Genomic DNA, 13,568 nt, shown 5'->3' with positions numbered 1-13,568 from the left:
GAAGATGAGGTTATTGATGGGCTTGCCACTTTAATTTAAGTCGGTGTTCAGCAGCAGTGATATCCAGGACTTAGTTAAAAACCTGTCATTCTAGTAAATTGGTTGCCTTGTGCTTGGTCACTTTTCCTCCCCTCTGATGTTCTTGAACAAGAAAAGGCAAAACCAAGCAGCATTGATGGCCAATGCAAAATTCTTTCTGAACCAAAGGGATTACCAAATAACCTTGTTGTATAACCTCGGTGGTAGCTGCTTAACACCTTGTGTTTGGAAAGCAGCAAAGTCCTGGGCTGAGCTGGCTGGGCTTCAGGCAGTGATGCCTGTCACCAAGTTATTGCAATTCACTGAGCAGCAGGGAATTTGGCGAGAGCAATGGGACCTGCTGCGGCTTTTGCTCCATCGAATTTCTGGGTCCTTTACACTGTTTGCTTTCCTGCAGTACTTTTGTACTTCTACCGTGGCTGTGTTCAAGTCATCGTTCTGTTGGATTCAAAACATTCTCTGCTCAATATTACACCCTTCCTAAGGCATTTGCTTTAGTTCTACCTCTAATATACAAGTTACTTTTTTTCCTGGATGCATTTGCTCAGTGAGCCTTTTCCAGACTGTGAATTTCTGATTAAATACTCTTATATATCAACAACTTTAAAATTGAAATAGATATAAAACATTTCTTTCTTTTCCTTGACAGGTTCTGGTCTATGAGTGGGCTCTGCTTCATGCAGAGTTTGCTTAATAGCTTTTCTGAATGATATTTTACTGAATTACTTGGAATTTTAAATTTACTCCTCTTTTGTTCTTTTCAACATACTGATATGTTGCATCTTACTTTAAAGGGCCCATGAAGCGTGACGTCAGCTCATCAGAAACTGTTCTGCCTTTCATTTATCGTTTTCACGGTTGTGAGCTTCCTTCTTGGTTTTTTTTTTCAGCAGAGAGAAGATTGGCCAACAAACACATTCTGAAAGACATGTTTATCTTTTGAAAAAACCCCAACAGCGACCAAACAAGCAGGCAGCCGCACCCATCCAGCAGCCTGATTTCTTATCTTGGAGCTTGACTCATAATTCCGATGGCTCCTTACCTTTATAGGTTTTTTTGAAAAGAAAGTAGTTTTCGTAGCTAGGCTATTCCGCTGGGTGCCAGGCTGAAGAGTATTGCACTTGTGTAATTTTTTTTTTTCTGATGCCCTCCTGTCTCTTTTACATCACCTCGAGCTGCAGGACCCCATAATCTTTCCCATAGGCTTCTCTTTTTTTTTTCTTTTTTTTCTGATATGCAGAAAATAGGGAGATGCTTGAGAGTAACATCTGCTGGCAAATCTCACCTTGGATGTAACCGGTAGTGTTTCACCAGCTCGGCTTTGCAAAACATGAAGTTGACTCTGTGGAGCTGGAAAATATGTTTCAGGCTGTGTTTTGCATAGATGCTCTCAGATGTGAGGTTTCACTGCCCGGGTGTTACATGTGTTTTTCCTGTCACGGGGCAGTCTGTCTCTCTAAATCCTTATGTTGCTGAGAGTAAGTGGCAGAGCAAATGCAGGGGCAGGGGGGAAGACAGGTCTGCCTTCAACTTTGCTTGGTCAACCCCAGGCACAGTCCTCCCTCATTTGCACCTTGTGTTGTTTAATACCAATGTTGTATGGCAGCTTTTCTTGCAGCAAAACCTCTTTTTTTTCCTTTTCTTTAGGATTAAAATTGCACCAAAGAGTGTGTGTTAAGATGGACTTTGAAACTCAAAGCTTGTCAGTCCTTTGCAGTCACACTGGGATAATTCCAATGCTTTCCTCTCCTGCCTTTTAATTACAGGAGAGAGGAGTTCAGCTCCCACAGTTCAAGCTGGTAAGGGCATGTCTATACTCTGCAAGTCAGTTTTCTCCTTGCTTTACCATTTCTATCTTCCACTTGGTTTGGCAGTGCTGTGCTCCTAGGTCTATATATCTGGGGCAAACATTGTTCAAGTTGTGGTGAATTTCTATTTTCTCCTTGTGCTCACTCCATGCCAAGATTAGAGAAGTCCCTTTGCAGGTGACTGGGAAAAGGCCATCTAAAGAAGCCTACAGCTGCTCTGTGCAAAGAACAGCCCACAGAGGTGCTGAAACTGCAGAGGAGCTTTGCAGTAGGGTTGATTGCTGCATCCCCTTTGGCTTTCAGCAGCCTGTGATGCTCCCAGTTGTCCATTTTGCTGGGTGGTGAAGGGGTGCTTTAAGTATCCAGTTCATGCCACGCTGCAGATTGCTCAGCATGGCAGTGCAGTAGCTGCTGTGCGATGGAAGGCAGTTTTCTAGAAAGTGCAGGGTAACCTCTCATGCTGAGGTTAGCAATTTTGGCTGGTTTGCTATGATACGCCTCCCCATTTTAAGTAGCAGTGGTATTTCTAAAACAAGTGTTCAGACTGGAGTGCTTGCTCTGATTTTCGAGGTGGATGGGTGCTTTCCGTAGTTGTGTGTTTGCTTTGACGCCCTCAGTGTGAGGTATTAGTAGAAGGACTGCTGTAGACTGGCCTCCCCGAGTGCCAGCCACGCTTGCCGGCTCTGCATCCCGCTGGGTTGCTCCTGCGCGTGCCATCCCCCTCTGCACTGCAGAAGAGCTAAATCGGGGTTAGAAGAAAGCTGGCAAGAAGCCTGGATGTTCCTAGAAAGATATTGATTGCCCTGGACAGTTCGGGGTTGTTTCTTTTGTTTCCCTGGCTCTCGTCACGGGGTCGGGCTCGTTAGGGCTGCAGCTCACTGGAGGATGGAGAAACAGTGCTGGCTTTTCGGGTTGAGGCTGGAGTGGAGCCATCCCAGCCCGCTTCTCTCAAGTGTTAAGTCTGAAGCAGCCTGCCTGGTAATTCCATTAACGAGAGCCTAGTGCCAGAGAGATAAATGTAATTCCAGGGTAAAGCCGACGCTCAGGCTCAAATGGAGAGGATTTGCTGGTTCTCCCAGGTGCACTGCTGTGAGTAATGTACTCCAGTATTACCCACAGACTATGTTTAAAGTCTAGATGTCAATGTAAAGATTGGGCAGTGATAAAAAAATTTGCTGCTAAATCTGCATGTGAAGAAATCCTTAGCAGCGGAGCCTAGCAGAGGCAATGGGTTTGACCAGGAATAAAAGTTCCCTGCTTGACTCCTGATGTGCTGCATGGCATCCAGCTAAGGACCCAGCTGACCCAGGAGACAGCTTCCATGGGCTATTGCCAGAACAAGATTCCTGTATATAAGCAATGCAGAGCAGAAATTATATACCCTGTGCGTGTCACATCAGAAAGCTTGCAAGCCCCTCAGAGCTAGCCACTGCAATTGCAAGTGCAAGCTCCTCCACAGTTTTGGATGTGGTCCACGCTTGAATTCAGAGGTTATGGTCCTGGCCACCTGTTTTCTCAGTTTGATTTCTTTTTGATTTGCAGACCACATGTTCCTGTTTGTAGTTGTATAATACCCTTGTGGCACGGTCATCAAATCTTGTGTTGAAAAAGAATGGTTAATTGGGATATTTTTAGTTCTCCTTGTGTCTCGGAACCTGGAAATCAAACACAGGAGCCAGCACCATTCAGCTTTATGTAGACGAGCTTCCTGTGCTGTAGGCAGCTGCCAAGCAGTTGTGTCCAGTAGGGTGGGAGCTCACAGCACCAGTGAGTCCCAGTGCTCTGGTACCCCAAAATTCTAGCAAACAAGATGGTTGCCCCCATCTTTTGAAGCTCAGTACAGGATTTTCTTTGTGGGAGACTACTTGTCATCAGTCCAAAGTGGAGGGGGAAAAAAGGTCCATGAAGAGGAAGCAGGTGCTAGGAATGCTCAGCCCCTCACGTACCCCCATCACTCCAGCTTTCTCCAAGTATCCCTCAGTACAAATTTGATCTCCTTAGGACTTGGGTCCCTGCTGGCATCCTGACAGCAGAATTAAAGTCTCAAAAGGCTTGTTTGTTGGTGGTTTCAGTAGCTTGCCGATGCCTGCTCTGCTGTGAGAGGTGTGGGGGAGAGTTGTCTGTTGAGCACAGCGAGGTGCACACTTTGCTGGTGACCTTGCAGCAGCTGGGACAGCCATCCTAAGTCCCCAACCTGCTCGTGTATCTCTTACTTCTCTTTGCCGGAGCTGTGCACTTGTGCCTGCCTTCTTCATGCACGTGCTTTGGGCCAGTTCACTCACCAGAAATCAGCAGGATCAAGATCAGCTTGCCATGAAATACAGCAGGTGGAATTTGAAGTTGTATTAGGAGTAGGAAGGGGGGCATGCATAACATATAGCTGAGAAAACCAGTAAGTGTCATAAGACCTTAACCACTGAAGGGGCTGAACTTGTTTTCCAGCTGATGTGTTTAAAATGTGATTAGTCACCTCTTAAAGTAGGGTGCTGTAATCCAGTTTCCGTGGAAAAAATTGCACCACACGTCTGTCAAGACAAGGGGTGGACTCTGCTCAGAAGTGTGTGTGTGCTTTCAGGCTCAGTCTGCAAATCCCTTCAGTTATTCTAGCTCTTTGCAGACTCGTGAGAACTCGTGGAGTTTTCTTTCCTGCAGCATTGCCCTCATCATGCTTTTAATATCCAAAGGTCTGGATGGAAATTGTCATTGTCGTGCCCTCTTGTGTGCCAGCACTCAGTCTGATGGCAGGCAGAGTCTCGGTGGCAGCCAGAGCTTTTCCCTTCAGCATAGACTGGAGGGAACAGGAGGGAGACGGGATTGGGAGTGTCTGTCCCCCTCTGGCACTGGTGGACTGTTGTCAGCTTCCTATGTGTCTAAGGAAACAATTTTTCAAGTCTTTTGTCTGGATTTTACAGGGATCTCTTCTCTTACTGCTTTGCTGCCTTGGGCATGGATGCTTGCTGGATCTTCACTGACCTCTTCCTGTGGCATATCCAAGCAGTCCAGCCCTGATCACCTCTTGCAGGGTGCTGGATCTGGCATGGGGTCAGCTAGAGGGACAGAGAGGTCCATACCCAGAGAGGCTGGGCAGGAGGGGTGATTGCCCCTCCAGTCCTTGACTGGGAAACGTGTTCCTGGTTTGTGGCTCAAACAATGCTGCTAGTCCATCTTCTCTGACTGCTGGAAGTGGCAGACTGAAATGAAAAAATTGGGTTAGCCAGTATCCTGCTTGAGCTGAGAGAGAATGAATTTAGCTGTTCTTGGTTTATTTCAAGAAATTGTATTAAGAAATGAGCCAAGAGGCTGTGCACCAGAGGCTGCTCCCGCTGCAGATGTCTGCTTGCAACGTTGTGTTGCAGAGCAATTCCTTCTGGTGTTGCAAAGCTGGTGGTGAAAGCAGAACTGTGGCACGGGCCAGGAGACCTCTGTGGAGGTGCAGCCGAAGGGCTTGCTTGATTGCTTTGGCAGCTCATCTTTAGTTAGAACCAGGTGTGGGCATTGCTTCCATCTGTTACCAGTGGTCTCTTGTGTCTTGGCTGAGTGCAATGAGCTGCTTTTTCCTGCAAGTCAAGGAGCCATGCTCTGCCCTAACTCTCTGCTGCCGGGAGCTTGCAGAGACTGGAAGGTCCCCAGTATGAACGTTGGACTTCTAATGTGATGACTCTTGTGTCCTGCCTAGCATCAGCTCTGTGGTTACGTCTATCTGCAGCTGACTTCTAAAACTCTGCTCGGTAGAAGTCGGCCTTAATTAGTCTGTTGTGGTTGGTTTGTTTTTTAAACTAAGAGAAGATGAATTTCTGCAGAGGCGAAAGCTTCAGCTTTGTAATAAAGTCTGTGATTTTCTTAAGGATGCTTTGGGGATGTGCATGTGCTTTGCATGGTAACAGTTATCAGAAAAACTGGGAATGGAGTAGCTGGAGATGTGTAGCTGGTGAATTGATTTTAATATGATGGAAACTCATTTTGAGTAGCTTTGTGCTTTTTCTGGTGGCGGAAAAAAAGAACTGTGTTAAGTGGAGGAGCAGTTCTGGGTATTTCTGTGAAAGGTGTTTAGAGGAGGTTTGAATGTGAGTTTTTGAACTGTGCTTGTCTGCTTGTCTGTTCGTGTCGAGAGCAGGCGGAGTTGGTGGTTTCAGTGGGAGCACGCAGCAGCGATCGAAGGCAAGGCTTGCCTGGGGGCCCTGGGGCAGCTTCCTCAGGAGCCTGTGTGACTAATGCTGTGTAACTCAGAAAAACAAGAGAGGATTAGCTCTGCCTCTTTCACCTCCTTCAGCAGCTAGTGGTGGGGAGCTCCGTGAGACTGCTGCTGGGACACCTGAGCAAGCTGATGGATCAGCTCTCCCCACTCAGTGCAGCCTTGTGGCAAGTACTTTTGAGGTGGGGATCGTGCCTCTTGCTGGTTTTGGAGGTGAGGTGACTGGCTGGGATGTGAAGGCTGGTGCTGGCAGCCCCTTTGATACCTCTGGGTCTGTTGCAACCCCTCCATCACACCTCTGCCAGGGGAGAAGCAGGATGGAGGTGGAGGGGGCTCAGGCTACCCAGTGCTGAGGACAAGCCAGCCTGTGGGGACCCTGCAGGGCTGTGTCGTGCTCCTCCCTCCACACTCCCCGTGGTGTTGAAGGATGTCACATCTCAGGAAGGGCTGACTTACAGTTTGAGCCTGTGCTTCTGTTTTTCCATCCTTATTTTCCAGGATTTCTCTGCAAGGAATTGGAAAATCCCTTCTATGGGCTGCCGTGACAGCCTTGGAAATACCCAGATGGATTTGAACTTCGGTGCTGCAAAGAGCTTTGCGTATTTATTTTCAGCTTCCTGCTGTCTGCTTTGCTTAAGAGCTTTTGCTAGATCCTTTGTATATGTTTGTCCTTGCTCCTCTTCTGGAAACCATTTGAGAACATGCTTCAACTATGACGAAACACCCCCCCCCCAAAAAAAAATATCCCCAAACCTCTTGGAGGAATTTTGTTTTACCAGCATTATGTGGTAAGCTGCGAGGCTTGCATAGCTGTGGTGTGTTGCTGTTTGGGTGCATCAGTCTAGTCTGGAGACTTCACACAGCAATTCACCAGGCTGTTGTGGATGGATCTTTAGAAAAGCAAGTGGCTGAGCAGGTTCAGCAGTGAATGGAGTTGTTAAACTGATTTCAAGTGACTTATCCTGTGCAAGACAAAGATATGATGGATTGAAGCCTCATCTAGGTTTCCAGATGTACCACTGTGCCATCTTTCTGAGGTCATGCTTCCCATCAGCTTTAGCTGATCTCAGGCTGTTCTCCTGCCAGGAATCCTTCCCCTTTATTTTCTTCTTTCTGGGATGGCTTCCAGCTGGATCAAGCAAATGATGGTTGCTACCACAAGTGTAGAGATGACTGGGATGTGTAGAAGGGGGAGGATGGAAAAGTCAGGACTGTCTGTTTTGGCAGAGAAGGGTAATTTTGGATCAGATGAGCATGTGGGAGTGGGCGTGGCTTGCTGAAGGGCAGCTATGTAGCCCCTGGTAGAGCATGTCCTGCTTCTACCCCCGTTTTCTTCTCTGTAAAAGAGTGGTAATGTGTTAAAAAAAAGAGTGTAAGTGTGTTAATATTTCTTTTAGGCTACAATGTTAGTAGAGGCTTTTGAGGGGCACTGCTATCGGATGGCTTCACGTACATGCTGGAAGTGTTTGGCTTCCCAGTTAACCCAGGGGAGGTTTCCCTCTGGGAGAACTTTGAGCACAGCTTTAAAAGAAAACTTTCTGCTGAACATATCAAGGAAAATATTAGATTGAATACAAGGGAAAAGTTTTCTGTGATGAGGGTGGTGATGCGCTGGAACAGGCTGTCCCCAGAAGTTGTGGATGCACCGTCTTTGAAAGTGTTCAATGAGAGGTTGGACAGGGCTTTGAGCAACCTGGTCTAGTGGAAGGTGTCCCTGCCCACAACAGGAGGTTGGACTAGATAGTCTTTAAAAGTTCCCTTCCAACCCAAATCACTCTGTGTTTCTATGATTTCTCTGCTTAAATACGCTGCAGACCAGGGCCTGATGTGTTAGTGCCTCTCTGGGAGGGACAAATTCTGCTGTCCTTTCTCCTCTAGCCATAAGGCTGGGGGTAGGTTTATCCTCTTGCCTGACTTGTTAAAAACCTTCATCTGACCCATATCAGGCTGAAAAGCCATTGTGCTAGGTGCTAGTTGCAAGCATGTTATTGCCTTGACGATGACTTCTCAGGGCCTGGTGGCTGGGGAGCTGGCATGGCTGTGGCAGCGCTCACATCGTGCTGTAGCCGTGTCTGAGGAGTTCACTCTGCATGTTGTGTCGAAGAGAGTTGTGCATCATCCTCCTAAAAGCAATGCAGAACTCAGCCTTGATGTTGGTTTGGGGGCAGCCATGGCTGTTAGTTTGAGCTTGAAATTGCTGATGTTGGAAGATCATCACAGGAGGGGGGCAGAAATTAGCATAAGCCTCTTAGAGAAAACTTAAATATTCTCAAAGCTGGCAGGAAACACCATATCTCTCTACTTAGGCTTCAGAGGAGGGTTTCTTTTATGGTGATTGTATTTGCTTGTGACCGGGGCATTAGCAAAGCTGCACAATCATGCTTGGGGTCTGGCAGGTCCACCAAGGTCATGTGCTTGCTCTTTTGGCCAGTGTCACCCTTCTGGTTTTACTGCTTATAGTTTGGGGGACTTCTGGTCACTCCTGCTGTGCAGAACCCTCCTATTTCCCTGCTCCATCATTTTTCTTGCACCCTTCACTCCTGATCTGGAGATGCTTCCTTCTCCCTTTGTAGTCACCTGGTATTGCTCAGTCCTCTGCCCCCTTGCTTCATAACTTCTTTATAAACTCTGGTGAATCTTTTTTTACTGCATTAAATGAAATAAAATGTTACCGTGTTTCTGCAGCACTACTTCAGTCTGCCAACAGGCAATGAGTCATCATGTCTTGGTCAAGGACAGAGAAGGGTTGCTGAGGTGGGGACACTGAGAAATACATATTTTGGTGGGCAAGTTGGAGGTGCAGGAAGGTAGCAGAAGAACTTTGCTGTCATGAGTGTGTCATCCGTGCTCTGCATTGCCTGGAGCCTGGTCATGTCTTGGGGAGGAGCAGCCCTGGGGATGAGTGATGCTGCTGGGCACCGTGAGAAGGGAGTTTGGGAACAGAGAAAAAGGCTGGGCAGCCTGATTCCCTGGCACTCTAGTGTATCTGTCCACTGCGAGACAAAATGCTTTGTCTGAGAGCTGCAGTTGCTTTGGGAAGGCAAGCCAGGCCACCTCCATATGGGTTTGATTAAATCCAGCAGCACTTAGGGAAGATACAGGCATCTCTTTGATTTGCTCAACCATACTGGGAGGCGAGGAGTTTTGAACTTTGCCAGTGATGTTTCTGCAATGTTCTCTTAATAGTAGAAAACATGTTGAGAAAGTTGTTAGAGGAAAAAGGAGCCAGAGGAGGAAGGGAGAAAACGTTGTCTGCATGGCAGCCATGCTGATCATCTTTATATGCTGAGCCCTGGGGCAGTCGTGGGTCAATGCCAGTGCACATGAAGTCCTACAAAGCTAAAGCAGCCCCCTTTAGATTTAAGCTATGTGACACTAAAGTATGAATTTCCTTGCTGGGGGAGGAAAGTTGTCCTTCCATACTTGAAGATTATTGGCCAGGTTGGATTTGTCACGTTATTTCTGTCTTTGTAGAACTGCTGAACAGTATTCATTTACTGGCTGAAAAAGAACAACAGAAGACCCTCCTGGGGTCTTCTGTATAACAGGAGTAGCTTTTGTGTTTTGGCTGGAGTGGTAATGTAAAGCAACAGGGAGAACGATTATAAATGGTGATGGAAAATTTGTGATTGAGGCTGGAGTCCAAAGTCTGTGCTGTGGTCTTGTGGCCTTCTGCATTGTTTTCATCCTCAGAAATGCCTTCATCCCTTCCATAATGGGAAAGGAGAAGAGGAAAAATGAGAGAGGGGGTACTGCAAATGAATTGCAGTTTTTCTCAGTTTTTTAAATACCAGCTGGCAATGACTGAGGTCTCTGAGTCACCCACAGAGACTAGGGAAAGCAGGCAAGTCTCTTTTTCTCAGTCCAAGGTAAACTGATGTGCTGCATGAGTAAGTTTTCTCACAGTTCGTAATGAAGTCCAGTTGGCAGGAAATACACGAGACATTGTCAGGCTGATTCTATACCTTCCCCTTGCTGGTTTGGTGCTTTGACTAGATAAGTTGTCCCTCTGCTTCCTTACCTCTCTCAGATTCCAAATCCTGTCTATGTTAGAGTGTGTTGGAGGATGATCACTCATCCACCATGTTCCTTGCTATCCCTGAACCATTGCATGAACAGAATTAGAAAAGTAAAATTGTACTAGATGTGGTGACCTTTGCTTCAGTTGTATCATCAGAAGAACATCTCCTTACAGGTGCTTAGAATTGTTTCCAGTAAAACATTCCTGATACCTCTTCTTTGGCATGCAGCAGACACTTCACATGCCCAAAGTGACGTGTTTTTGCAGCCCTCAGAGGCAACTTCTGTCACAGCTTTTGCTGAGTGCTCCTAGATGTCTTTTCTGTGACTAAGGTACAAAAGCTTTATATAGCAATCAGTGGGAGATATAAAACCGTTTCTATTATGAAGCCATAATGATGAATCAATAATAATGATGATGATGAAAAAATGGAAGCAGCCTGGCTCTGACATCATGTGGGATTTGCCTGCTCTGCAAACTAGAAGAAACTGCACAAGTGCTGTGGAGCAGATCTTCAGCGGCATCTCAGGGATGTTAACTTCAGTGCACTGACTGTTGAGGAGGCTTTACTGGATGAACAGCCTTGGTTTGGGACTTATTGTCTTGCCTTTTACATTGGCTTCCTTTTGTGATTTTGGAGAAGTCCGCTGACAGCCTCATGCCAGATACCTCCACTGTGGTGCCCGGGCTAGACAGGAGTGTGTTCAGGGCAGGGATCTAACACCCTTCCAGTTCTCGCGAGATTGCTTTGGCATCCTTCCCTTTCCCCAGCCAGCTCTTACTAATGTCACTAATTACTATTTTCTGTAATGCTTACAGCATTTGCCAGTTCCTTTATGCCAATGGGAATCGTGTCCTGGCTCCTGGTCAGTGTTTTAAGAGAAGCTGATGCTCAGAACAGGTATGTTTGCCATGCTCCTGGCAAGGGGAAGAGGGTCTTTATGAGTCCAGCAGTGAAACGTGCAGAGTTTGCCTTATGGGTGTGGGGTGGACACTGTGGAGGAGACTGCTCCACAGTGAGTAGTTATTTTTTCCATCCAGACACGTTGTGAAAACACCCAGGCAGAAGACAAAGTTTGCATTTAGCCTTGCTGACAGCCTCTGAGGGGAGCACTGGAAAACACAGCATCGCTGCAGAGCAGCTCCTGGGAGGCCATGCTCCTCGCTAACGCAGGCACAACCTTTTCCTTCCAGGAGCACCAGCTGGGGAATCCCGGCTGAGCTCGCGGCTGCGCAGGCGGCTGCTGCGCCCTCCTGCCTTGCTGGCCTTTGGTAGCTCCCCCGTGGTGTGTGTCTGCCTGCATCCCGAGCAGGAGTGGGAGGGAGCTGTGTTCGTGTTGGTATCCAACCACGAACAAATCTGCTGTTGTTTTCTTAATGTATGGCAAGAGCAGCCTGTAGCAGCTTATTCCTCCCTGGATAATTACTGCTCTGCTCTGCCACGGATTGCTAGCCAGAGCAGTGGAGTAGTGCCTCTGTTGTGCTGCCCTGTGTGTCCTTTTGCTGGAGTTATTTGATTAGTTATTGCTTTAAGGCATCAGTGCTCAACTGAAAAATCTAATCTGCAGTCTTAGAATGCCAGACAGTTGCAAAGTGGATTGCCTGAGTTGGATATGGTCCCTGAGATGCCAAACATGCTTTCAGTGATGCCCCTTGCTGTGCTACCAGCAGGGCCGCTTGCACCTCTGTTTCATTTCCTGCATTACTTTGAGGAGAAGAAAATATAGGGCTGGGTTGCAATCTACTTTTTTATCAAATGGAATTATGTTCCTGGCCGACCAGAGGTGTGTGTGCAACCAGTGGAATTGGAGTGAAATATTTTGCCATTTGTGGTTGCTCAGGCGAGGTCTGAAAAGCAGGTAGATGGATACTGCTGTGAGAGCATCGATGGACAAGAAGGGATTGGCCTGGCATGCTGAGCTCGAGCCTTCAGCTTGCCATAAGAGCTTACAGAGCAAAAGAAACTCCCTCTGCGAACGTCCATCCCTGATGGATCTCATCTCAAAATGGCATTGCCTTGCATTTAGCTTGCCCAAATGGCCCTTTTGACTGTATAAGGACATAGCCATAACTTGCTGCATAAAGCTTTCTCGATCCCTAAAAAAGTGAAATGGATTCATTACGGAAAGAGACCTTTCTTGAAAACCTGGTTCATCCAGGACTGTCTGGGCGGTGCCGCAGACATGCTGGAGAAGTAGGAGTCAGGGTGGAGCTGTTTCCACCTAATTCTCCCATAATTCTCAGGGTTTATCACACCATGCAAGCAGACGTGTCTTCCACTTTGGAGCATAAAGCAGAGCTGGTTAGTAGAGCACTGCCTGTGCTTCCCATGTTAACCTTCTCCTTGTGCTTTCCTTTCCTTGAATTAATTTTCTAGTGTAAAAGGCCTCTTCTTAGAGGGAGAACCATAATAAGAATGGGAACAGTGAAGGCAGGAGTGCCTCCATTTGCTAGCAAGGTGTTGCAGGTGCGTCTGAGTCGGAGGGAGCCAGCACTGAGTCAGTGCCCCAGACTCCTGGTGACTCAGGTGGCAAAAGCCCAGGTTCTCTTCTCATGCCTGAATTGCAGCAAATTTCCTGTAACAAGGTTTTGCCTCTTATAGTGACCATATAGGGAGTGCAGTGCCATCCTCTTCCTCCCATATGGGTTATGAGCAGTTTGGTTCACTGGGGATGCACTCAAGTGATGGTGGTGACACTTCTCTTCCTGCCAAAACAGATGGAAAGTTGATTTATCCCAGCACCCTCAACCCTACCTCTCCTTTTCTTTCCCATTTTTTTTGTTAAGATGGGACAAATCACAGGAGTTGCAGCTGTCTGTTGAGCTTGATGAGATTCGTATGCAAATCTGGAGGCTGTGTTCTCCTGGCAGATCTGCTTGCATGTATTATCCACTACTTCATCGTATGGAGAAGGGATCTATTTTCTGAAACGTGGTTTATTTTTAGTCAAGACTTTCCCTGTCTAACTGGCAACAGTTCAGCATTTGCAGTGCAATTTGCAGAAGAAGCGATTTTGCCAAATACTCGGACTGGGGGAAGGGAGAGGAAATGTCATATTAGCTAGTTTAAAAGCTAAATGCTGACTTGAAAAATACCTTAAGACACTGTTGTTGAGAGCATAAGAGTTGGGTAATGCAAATTGAGAACAGCATTGCATTTGCTGCAGTGGATAATTCAGTCTGGGTTGCTCTTATTTTTCATTGTGATGGCTGCCACAGAGGTTAACCAACAGTGGATGGGAACTGCTCTTCAAGGGCAGGTGGTTGATGTAGCCAACTTCTTGGCCTGACCCTGAGCAGTGAATTAGCAAAGTCACCTTAACTGCACCCATGGGAAGCGTTACATCATGCAGTGTGTTGCACTGTCCTGTTGCACTCGCGTTTGCTGCCACAGGAGGTTCGCTGAGGGTTGAGCTCTTTGATGATACGGGAATTATCATCCCCATGTTTGAGTACCCTTGCCAGATACCCTGAAATGAATAGGGTGGCACATGGGATGTCCTGGGGC

General features: G+C 47.1%; 1 protein-coding gene across 4 annotated transcripts in view; it reads left to right on the top strand.

Moving 5' to 3' along the window:
- Window positions 1–13,568, top strand: part of LOC135415656 (USP6 N-terminal-like protein) — a 77,925-nt gene that overhangs the window by 1,092 nt on the left and 63,265 nt on the right. For all 4 annotated transcript variants that reach the window (XM_064657661.1, XM_064657663.1, XM_064657664.1 and 1 more), the window contains exon 2: window positions 10,880–10,961. The gene's annotated coding sequence lies outside the window, so the exon portion shown is untranslated. The remainder of the gene's footprint in view (window positions 1–10,879; window positions 10,962–13,568) is intronic.

Source organism: Pseudopipra pipra, chromosome 6, assembly GCF_036250125.1.
Source record: "Pseudopipra pipra isolate bDixPip1 chromosome 6, bDixPip1.hap1, whole genome shotgun sequence".
In the NCBI taxonomy this organism is placed as follows: domain Eukaryota; kingdom Metazoa; phylum Chordata; class Aves; order Passeriformes; family Pipridae; genus Pseudopipra; species Pseudopipra pipra.
The sequence above is the reverse complement of the archived record's forward strand: the minus strand, read 5'-3'. Positions and strand labels throughout refer to the sequence as shown.